Here is a 12,002-nt window from a genome sequence, read left to right on the forward strand (position 1 = left end):
ATGCCATGACAAAGTTAAAGATTTCAAAGTATGTTTTCAGAGCATGCATGTTTAAAGAACTAAAAATAGGCATAAAAAGGGGTAGGTGGTTACCTGAATAAGGAATGAGTTCAAGAAACTCTTAGCCTGAAACCGTATTTTTCGATACGGGTATATTATTATTGTATGCTCGCGACGGCTGTGTCGCATAGTAGACTCAGAGACTCCGACCCTTGCGGCACACTTGGGTTGGGGGCTTGGCTGCCGAATTAATGGAAGATCCCATATAGCCCATGGGATTACAGATTGTAGGGTACACCACCTAGCGCAGAAGTAAGACAAAGAGTGTCACAGATTTTAGATGATTTCGCCAAGTCTTTTAAAATGCCCATGTGATTTCTTACTATATGGTATGTGTATGAACTTCTTTAAATTTCTCTCATATATATTGAATATAAATAATTATTTTGGATTTGCTCTGCGTACCAGTACATCTGTATTGACCCCCCTCCCCTACGTTTCAGGTTCTGAGGCTCAGTTTAGGGGTCCAAATAAACTGTAGATAATTCAGACAGCAGATCAGTATATGCAGTGGTGAGCCTTCTCTATTCCAGAAGGCCTGCCCCTATCAGATTTTGTCATCTATTACAGTTTTGGTCTACTGGGGGCCTTGTCCCAGTTTTTAGATAGTCTTTAGATTTTTATGTAGTAGAGATTTCGCAGACTGTTCCAGATGTTCTTAGTGATTTTTGGATTTCATTCCTCATTGTTAAACTTAGTCCAGAGTATGACCATGTTTTCGTATCAGATTATATTTTTGCAACTTCTTTTATTATGTGAATGTTGTGCATAATTACCAGATAGAGTAGGACGCCTGGACCTTCTTGGTTCGGGATATCCGTCACGGCCAGGCCCTAGTTCGGGTCGTGACAGGCGATTTCTAATTCAATTCAAAACTTTCAATTAAGGTAATTTCCCCCCATGAAATCATCTTCAATTTCTTCTATTCCTTTTTTACGTTTTTTTTTCAAAAAAAATATTTCACATAATTAAAGCTATCTGAAATTTTGAGTGTTTCTTCGATTATACTTTTTTAGGCTTCATTTTTTGAATTACCATTATGAATAGAGATTCTAGCCCTTCTTTTAGTATTGGGTTTTCTCAATTAGAAAGTATCAAAGAATCTCAACAACTTGTAAACTTCGTTCCTAGAAATTTTGACTATGAATTTGTTGGTTTTGATGAAAATAGATCAAAACATAAAAAAAATCCCCAAACTATGAAAAAATTACGAAAAAATCATGCTAAGAAGGACAAGAAAAAAGAAAGTGGTTCTAAGAAAAGAGGACCCAACAGTTCTGCAAGTAAAGCTCCCGCCAAGAGAAGAAGAATTGTCGAAGCAATTTGTAGAGATGAGCTTCCTAAGGTAATTGCATGTTCAGATCTGTTGAATATTAGTCCGAGATACATATATTGACTTGGACGATACATTTAGAAATTCATTGTTTATCTGGTTCTTTGTTGCTAATTTTATATGTGTCTTGTGTTTTCTTTTTATAATGAAATTAATATAACAAAAGATACAGGTTCATAAGTACATAGATACATGTTATGTTGACTTGTATCTATGAGTTATTGTTAATGTTTTGATATGTATATATTGTTGTTTAAATTTTACTGAAATTCTTATTATAAGAGATACAAGTTATAACTTAATAGATACATGTTGTGTTAATTTATATCTGTGACTTACTGTTAATGTCTTGAAATGTAACCAGTGTTGTTTAATTGTTATTGAAATTCGTATTACACAAGTTTATAACTACATAAATACATCTTGTATTAACTTGTATCTAAAGTATGATGTTCTTATAGTTTTTGTATATATTGTACTGTCTAAATACAAATTTGTTGCATCTCAACTAATTTTATCATTATTGCTTTTTTATAATTTTAGGAATTGACTTACATTATAAAGGAAATTCCAACTCATCCTCTTAGATTTGTAAGTTCATGCAATTTAAGATTTAAGGATGAAATTAAAGAAGTTGTCGGCCAAGAAGTTTTTAACTTATTTGAGAAGACTATTTTTGATGTTATCTCGACATACCTCTTTCCAATTATATTGGACAAATAACAAAATATCTTTTTATACTCGAGATCAAGCAACCAAATCAAGAAGAGATACATGTGTTTGTCAAAAGGCCAGATTCTTAGATTTTCCATCTCTGAATTTTCTTTGATAACTGGCTTAAACTGTTTTGGTAATGTTGATGATTTCAAATATGATGATTCTTCTCCGAGTTGGCTTATGTGAAGGCATTTTCCTCAATTAACAAATGGGGTTGATAAGGAGGCATTAGTGGAACGTTTTCTGAAGGGAAATTTTAAAAACAAAGAGGATTCCCTTCAGATGGCAATCCTATGCTTCATCCATACATTCATTTACTCATAGATGAATGCTTCTCCCGTTCCATTTTCTGATTTCAAAATGGTTGAAGATAAAATATATTAATTCTTTCCTTGGGGTAAATTTTATTTCTATAGGTTGATGGCCTCACTTAGGAAAGAATTTTTTATGGAGAAGCAGCTTTATAGGTTGGGTGGAATCCCTCAGGTTCTTAATGTGTGGATGTTTGAACTATTTTCAAATGTTGATACCAAAGTTGATGTGAAAGAGGGTAATAACATACCTCGTGTATTGAATTGGAGGGTTGTTGCGGTCCGGCCTCAGTATAATTAGTTTATGATCAGAATATTTATCAAGGTATGATACTAATTGAATTTTTTTCATATATTTCATTATATTATTTTTAGTTGTTATCGTAATCATTTTTACTGTATAAAATTTTGGTACATAGTGTTCATATTCCAACATTGTTCCTATGGCCGAGGAGTTGGATAAACTTGATTTTCTGACAATTAGTTTTCCATCTGATCACCCTGGCACATCTTCGATGCCATCATCAACTGGAAATCCTGACAAGAGGAGTTAATAAGTCAATTTACCCCAAGTTTTCAAAGATCATGACAGTTTTGATGACTTTAGTATGACACATCAACAATTTTTTATGAAAGAATCGATACACGTATCTGGTACAGTATCTGCTTCTCTGTCAAAGAGTAGAAAAGATGTTCCTGTAGGACGAAGATCAAAAAGTAAAGAACAAAGTCAGAGTTGGGCCTCAAAAGAAAAATAGGCGACAGGTATTTCTATATCAACATCTGTTATAGTCTTTTCATAATGAAAATGTTTCTATATCGTGCTCTTTTTCATACTTAACAAAATAATGGTGAATCGAACAAATGCAGAACAAAGAGTAAATAGGTTGATGACTATACATTCACAAATAGGAAGGAGCTTTTGGTTAAAGTTGACTTAGATTCATTAGAGTCCAACATAAAGACATATGTGAAGACATACGTAAGGATCTATATTTTAAAGTCGTATAAATTTTTCGTTAGTATACATTTTAACTAACCAACTATGCATATTTATTAGATTGATATAAAATTGAATGATTTGGAGCGTGCGATGAATGACAGATTCTTTGAAGTTTTGATGTCATTGTAGTCGAAAAATAAAAATGTGGAGAAGGTAACATAATTTAAAACAACACACAGTTAATCAATACTATATTGAATTAATTCTTGCTGCTCATCCATACATTGTAGGAAAATGTTGCAAAACAAAGCCCCAAAGTGGGTCAATCTTCAGAAGATGTTGCTGTTTTTGAAGGTTATAGTAATCCCATCAGTCCACATTTTATCTGGGAAAAAATAGAGGAAATGAAGGTGGCCTTGGATACATATTTACTATTTTATATATCATACACTGTTTATATATCTCAGTGTTTACTGACTTTGCATGAGTATTAATTATATTGTTTTTTATTTTTTAAACTAATATTGTATTGAATAATCTTTTTCGTTGATAAAAAATCTGCAGGAAAACATTGTACAGTAGATTCGGCAAGATGGTGAGCCTTCAGATGACGTTGTTCATATTATGGTACCAACTAGTGCAGACAGTCCAGTGAAAGAAATGGATAAATCAGTTGAAATGAAGGAGGATAAATTCAATCAAGTACCATCACCTTTCAAAAGGTGTGAACAACAAGACAAGGTAATTAACATTCATTATGTGTTTTCTAATTAATATGACCTTTGTTTCATGTTTGAAACGATAAAATGTTAACTAAGACATACATGTAATAGGTTTATGCTTGTCATAATTTATTCAATGAGAGATACATTTTTTACTTTTTATATCTAATTTAACATTTATGTATCTAGTACAGTTAAATCAATTTAGTAGTAAGAATCTAATACAATTAAAAAAATAATGACAGTTCTTAAATATATATCTCATGATTTAAAATGAAATATAATGTTACTGTTTCAAATTATATTTACGATGCTGAAATTGAAAAATAAAGTGAGATTGTGGTTGAAGAAATAAAACCAATAGATAAGATTTTTCCAGTTTGAGAGCTTGATATGACATTGACAATTTACAAGCCTCCACCCAAAACTCCTGATGAGCATATGATTAGTGACACCGCAATTTTATCTGCCTTTCCTACACCAAAAAGGTTATGTCAGAAGTTAAAAAGACACTTGAGAAATGGAATAGGAAGCCGTCAATGATTTACCATTCACCTTTCTTGACCCATTTTGGATCAAGTTCAAAAGGAAAGAAAAAATTTCCTTTTACAAAGAGAAAAAATATCCATTTGAAGGTTATGAAATTAATGGGGATTCACCAAATGTAGAAATGAAAGTTTTTGAAGAATGGTTTAAAGAAGGCCTTTACATGCAACACATGAAAAAGTAAGTACACAATTTTTTATTATAAATTCATTCATAATATAAAGTTGATTACTTTTTTTTGAAATATATTATACTCTTATGTTACAGGAAAGATAAGAACGATCACTATAAGGTTAAATGTTCAAATCTTGGATTTTGTCAACTAGATTTCTTAGTTGCTTTTCCAAAATCCAAGAACTGGTTCTACCTGATGTACCAACCAAACAAGTGCTGGAATGATGAGGTATTTTCATAATGGATATCCAAATTCTAATTTTGTGACATCGTGAAAGTACATTTTCATTAGTATATGATGTGCATTTTAGTTTGTATGATATCTATGATGATGTGTTACAGACTATCACATGAGATTGTTACTTTGACTGCCTAAGTTAGAATAATTGTTTAAGCTAAAGATCATGCAATGTTACCTTGTATCTGTCAAATCCTAATGATGTCCTGACAGTAAAGATATTTTTGGGATGTTTTTACCTAAATGTATTTTGTATTAGATAGATAACAACAAAACATGTATCATTCTATATGAATATGTATCTTGTTCATTTTTTTCTATTTCAGTTTCCTGTATTTTTTCTCTAATTACCTCGGATATATAAATAATTTAATTTGTATCTCTTTCAATTTTAATCATTAGAGTTGTTTGCTCTAATATGTATTCCATTTTATTGCATTTTAAACAACATGTTGATGTCATCATGTAGTACTTACAAAATAAGTACAAGAACAAGAATTTTCCAATCAACAGATACACTACAATAGATTGCTTTTTCAAAGTGTTCATCGATAAGGCACATGTGAATTACTATGAAGCTAAAGTTGGTAAGAATCTTGCAACTTAAGATGCATCTGTAAAGACTGATGAGGTTGCTGATATGGAGATGTCATTGATTAACACCATAAATGGGTTGAGTCCACATGCAGGACAACCTTGACATCTGGTTAATGAGGTCCTTATACCCATTAACTATGATGGTGCCTTTCACTAGGTATTGGCAGTTATTGGTTTAAAGGATCGATCCATTCATGTGTACGATTCAATGGCCTCTTCATGGAAAAGACTAGAAACAAGTGAGATTGAGAAGTTGGTTGTAACAATTCCGACTTACCTTTAGTACAATGATTTTTTTTAGCAAAAAGTACCAATTGATTGTACTGCACTGGCAACCTACAAGGGAAAGACCGAACGTGATCCATTTCAAGTGGAATACATATCTGAGGTAGCACAACAAGATTCTGGAAGTTTGTAAGTATTACATTTCTTTTTGGTTGGTTTCATTAGCGTATACGTGTATATTGGTGTTTTTAATTAAATTAGTAATTGTGGAATATTTGTAGCTGTCTATGCTGAGTATCTAAGTGAGGGATTGGGCATTCCATCTTTGGTTATTAATGCCCAATACCATCGTCTGAGATATGCTACTCTTTGCAAGTATGGATTTGAAAAAGCAGAGCATGACTATTTTAGTGAGAATGACAATCCACCAAGTCCAAGGAGCAAGTTCGCACCAAAAGAAACATATCGTGTTTTGCATATTCACTAGTTGTTTATTTGTTAGCTAGTTGACTATTAAAAATATTGATGATGTTAGAAACTTTGATGATGAAGGTGATTTTAGATAAACATATATTATCTTTCTTTAATGATTAAGTACTTATATTTTGTCATCCATTATAACACAATGATAAAGTATTTAAATATATATTTATGTTTCGTTATATGTTTTTCTTACACTTTTTACAGACATTGTATTAGATACATATTTTAAAATATTTTACAATTGTATGTATCTAAAATAAAGAAACATAGATTACAATATAATGGTACTAACTATCACAATATTGCATTATTGTGTATATATAACATTTTTTGTTCCTACTAATACATGCTATCTCTAACGTGCATAACAATTTATTGCAGCACTTAATAGATCTAACTGTTAAAACTATTGACATATTAGAGTTTACAAGTGATACAAATTATTTGAACTTATATCTATTATTTTATATGAGATACATCTATCAAATTGTATGCATCTATTATAAGGAAACATGTTTTACTATATAATGATAGTGACCAACAAATTATTAAATTTTTATGTATCTATAACTGTTTTTTGTTAATCGGAATACATGTTTGACTATACCCTGCATAACAAATTAAAGCAGAACTTATATGACTACATCTTAATAATGCAGACAAATTATATTTTACAATTGATACAAATTATTAAAACTTGTACCTATAAATTTATGGAAGATACATCCTATAAGAATGTGCAACTTTTCAATCACTTAATATGGCAAAATTACTAATATACAATTTAATAACATTGTCAGTTCGATATATCTTAATTTCTATATGATGTGTAACTCCAAAATACATCATAATAAATATATATAACAAATTAACAAAGGAACAAAAAATCTATTTATTTCGGTAACTGTCATTCCTAAAAAAATTAACAAAAACAACAGTAACATCAATTAAAATGTCGAATCAAACAAATAAAAAATCCAGCAACAAGCTGAGAAACATTTCAACATAATTCATTAGCCAACTACATGGTCACCCATCCTTTGAAAAAAAGTTACAAGTACGCCTGTTGTGACCTTCATAACCACATCTCCCGCAACAATTCCTACTGGATGTGATTGTTTCACTTGATTTTTTGTGCCTTTTTAAAAACATTACAAAAGAAATTAAAAAAGGACGTAGAATATAATTATTGTGAAGAAGATAAAAAACAAGTACAAAAAATAAAAATACTTTGTAAAAAACTACCTAAATTACAATTTTCAGATGAAAATAGGAATTTTACATACATAGTAGAAGCAGAAGCAAGTGAGTATAGCTATGGAGGAGTACTCAAATACAGGTATGAAAACAAAAATATAGAATAGTATTGTAGATATTATTCAGGAACATTTAATAAAATAGAAGTAAAATGGGAAATAAATAGGAAAGAATTATGTTCATTATATAAATGTTTATTAGCATTTGAACAAAACAAAACTATTCCTATTCTACACTTATCAAAAAAGTCAAAAAACTAAAAATGGCTATACAATAATTTACATCTTAAAAGTCAAAAAGTAAACCTAACTTTTCACCAAAATACAAAAATATTTTACATGTAGCTTTTTTCTTGTCTTCTTTTCTTGGTTTTTTATATTTAGATTGGGATATCTTATATTTATTATATTTCTTATGTCTTTTTCTTTTCTTGTAATATTTTTTCTTCACATTCAAATTGGGGTGCTATTTTATCTTTGCAACATGCTAAATTCTTTATTAATGTTTTTTTCATTTTTAATTCTTCCCTATATTTTTCACATATATTCCTATACCATTGTTGTAAAAATTTTATCCTTGCACCTAGAGTATCTACTATTTTTGCTTCATTCCAACTTTTTATTCATTATTATAAATACTAATGAATAAAATAGACCAATCTCAAAACATAAGGAACTAAAACAAATATTATCTAAGAAACGAAGAGAATTAAAAATAAGAAAAGAAAGACTACAGTATAATTTAATTGTTGGAGTATGTCAAAAATCAATAAAAGCACAAAAAAGAGAAATATCATATTTAGAAGCTCTAATAGATAACCTAGAATACATACATCAACATGACTTATATACAATCAAATAGATAAAATGAATAAAGAAGAATTTATAATAGATGAAAAAATATATGAAAATCACGAAGGGTTAAAAATAAGAATAGTATTTTCTAATTTAGGAAGAAGATATAAGAAAATAGGTGAACATTTATATTTAATGTTAGGAAAAAAAAGAATTAAAATTAGAAGATAAATTAACAGCTATGGTAAGAATAACAAAAGAAAATGAAGAAATAGACAGGAAAAAATAAATAGAAAAAATAAAACAACAAACTACGGATGAAATACGAAAAATAGAAGAAATAAAAAATAATAGGATTACTGAGTTAGAAAAAGAATTACAAGTACTAAAAGATCTATATGAAAAAAGACAAAGAGAAAAAGACGAAAAGGATAAAGAACAAAAACTACTAGATGAAATAAACCAATTTAAAGAAACATTACAAATAAAAATAAAGAATTAAAGACCAATGAATTAGAAATAAATACAATAGATACTGAAAAAAATAAATGATTATGATTCAGAAGATAGTGACACCTATACTGTAACACCCCAATTTTCTGAATCGGAATGCTACAGGTGCTCATGACCCCGAAGGACCATAAATAAACCCATGACTGATATCTGTACCTGTAAACTGCATAATATACGTATAAAATGCAGAAAACATGAAAAATAGGCCATAAGGTTCAACTAAATAAAGTATCTGATAAGAACAATGTCTGAAAATGGTATAACAATACCAAAAAAAAATCTGAAATTACTATCTAACATGCTATAGTCTGGAAAGCCTCTAAACTGTCTGAATAAGGAGTTAGTGGGACATGTCCCCAACTAACTCCATCTAGCAACTGAACTAAAGTAGTAAATAAAGCAATAATCATATCGTCCTCGAATGAGAAGGACTCACTGCGAACTCTGAACACTGGAATGCTACTGCTGATCTAGAGCTCGTGCCTATGAACCTATGGTGTAATATAAGAGAAAGCACCATAGTGCAAATGTGTCAGTACGTATGAATGTACTGAGTATACGAGTGAGGTAGGCTAAATGCAAAGAGTTATGTGCATGAACAATACTGGCTGATATGAACGCGAGAATACATACATGCATACGTAACTGTAACTGAACTTGTGGATACTGACTACTGAGTCTAAATACTGACAACATGAGTGTACTGATACTGAGATACTGAATATATGAACGACTAATTCTGACAATTCGAATTATGAAGAACTGGTCTGATTGACTGTGCCTAACAGTCTTGAAACTGAATACTGAGTATGTAAATCACTAATAAGTGAGGAATTGATACTGTATTACTAAATACTGAGGGACTAGTACTATGTTACTGATACAAGAATAACTGTATATGACAGTTCTGATTATAAAGAACTGGTTTGGTTGACTGTGTTTGACAGTCCTGAAGCTGAATACTGATATCATGAATTCTGATAACTGATGTGACTGATAACATGAGTTCTAAGAACTGATATAACTAATAGCATAAGTGACTGTATCTAACAGTCCATAAATTTGAAGGAACTATCTGAGTTTTGTTCTATTTCTGATTTGACTATATCTGACAGTCCTGAAATTTGAAGAACTATCTGAGTTCTTTTACTGAGATTGGGACTGAAAATGTGGGAAGTAGTTGTCTAACCGACATACCGCAATAACGCATATAACTAAGTTAGGGTCCAGTCTCTGCTCCAACTGGAGGGGTGTTAATACCGCGCCACTGGTAAGGACAGCTGCGAGTGACCCTTATCAGGCAAGTACTCAAATAAGAACGGTGGGAACCCTAAACTGACAGGTTAAGCCACCTTATCAACCCTAATCTGACAGGTTAAGATGTCTCAACCTACGCTAGCTACGTAGTTCTGGAACACAAGGATGACTGCTAAAAATCACACCCTGAACTGGCAGGTGAGTTCCCATTCTTAGGTTCACTCGGTGCTAACTTCTACTCCTATCTGAAGGATACTGAACTGAATAACTAAGCTGAACTGAATAACTGAACTGAACTAATTAGCTGAACTGATACTGATTAATTAGACTAATACTAGTGGTATTGCTTAGCGAATTTAAACTAAGTTTACTGGATTCTGATGACTGATGGAATGTACTGAGTTTCGAGGAATGGTTGAGAGTACTAAAATTACTAAGATTAACTGTGAATACTGAGATTGTTGAGGTTACTAGCACTGAGATTACTAAGATTACTGGACTACTAAACTTACTGAGATTACTGAGTTTTCCTGAGTCACGTGGCTGACTGAATTCTATAGATCATGGCTCAACTGAGAGTATCATGATAACATGACATGGCTCTAGGCACACAACTACATTTTTCGGGTACAAGTATCCCCAGGACTCGATGGAAGGAAACTGACACAACTTGACTTTCTTGAGTACATGACCATCAATAACAATCTATAATACATGAGTGAGGGATTTCATGAAGTACATGGTCATCGTAATATCTAACATGAATAGGAATGTTTATAATCAAGTCATGAATCTCATATTCTAATATCATGGGCATTTCGACAACATATACTATTCATAACAATAGCATGGTAACCATTTAAGCATAAGGGAATGCAAACATGTAACATTTAGTTCATATTGTAATAATTTGGAGATAACTTATGTGATACTTCAAAATCATGATCTTGTTCATAGCATGGAAGACATATAGACACACTATGAATACATTCCCCAATCATCATGTACATTTCATTAACACATATATTGCACAAAAATGACAAGTGAGCTCTTTGAACATAATAGACTAGCATGAAATTATCATATAGTTCACCTCTAAGTTATAATACATGATTTCTATCATTCTAGGCATTTTATCAAACACCTTACATGCACAATCTTGAGCATAGGTGTACTTAACAAATTTAGAAATCTTGAACCACCTAAATTCATGGGTTTCCAACTAACATGCTTATACATTTCATGGAAACACATTTAGATACCATCTTAAAATACAATTAACAACCATCAACATGAACATAATCACACAACAACATAAAGATCATAATTTATTATTTAAAACATGGTTCTTGAGCTCCACGGATGAAAGGGATCCGTGGATGAACACTACGGATACATTATTTCTTAATTACATGAAGATTGATGGAGACAATTGCTTGAAGTTGAATCTTATATGAAAACCCTAGCTTGTGTTCTTGAGAGGATTTTGAGAGAAAGAATATGTTTTGATGAAATAAGGACTTAATTCCGTGTTTAGGCATTATATAGGGGTGGGAAAAGAACCATTTTGCCCCAAAAATGGATTGTTTAAGTCACCTGGACTACAACATGTGTGGTGCACACTTTATCGCACACATTAGGGTGTGCGTCGCACACCTTATCGCACACATTAGGTTGTGCGTCGCACACCTTATGACATACTTTAGGTTGTGCGTCGCACACCTTACGTTAGACGATGTACTCCACTTTGGAAAGTCATAAATTCTTGGTCGGGTGTCAGATTTGAGCAAAATTTATATCGTTGGAAAGATAATTCAAAGATCTTTCATTTG

The sequence above is a fragment of the Capsicum annuum genome, chromosome 5 (assembly GCF_002878395.1).
Source record: "Capsicum annuum cultivar UCD-10X-F1 chromosome 5, UCD10Xv1.1, whole genome shotgun sequence".
Classification (NCBI taxonomy): Eukaryota; Viridiplantae; Streptophyta; class Magnoliopsida; order Solanales; family Solanaceae; genus Capsicum; species Capsicum annuum.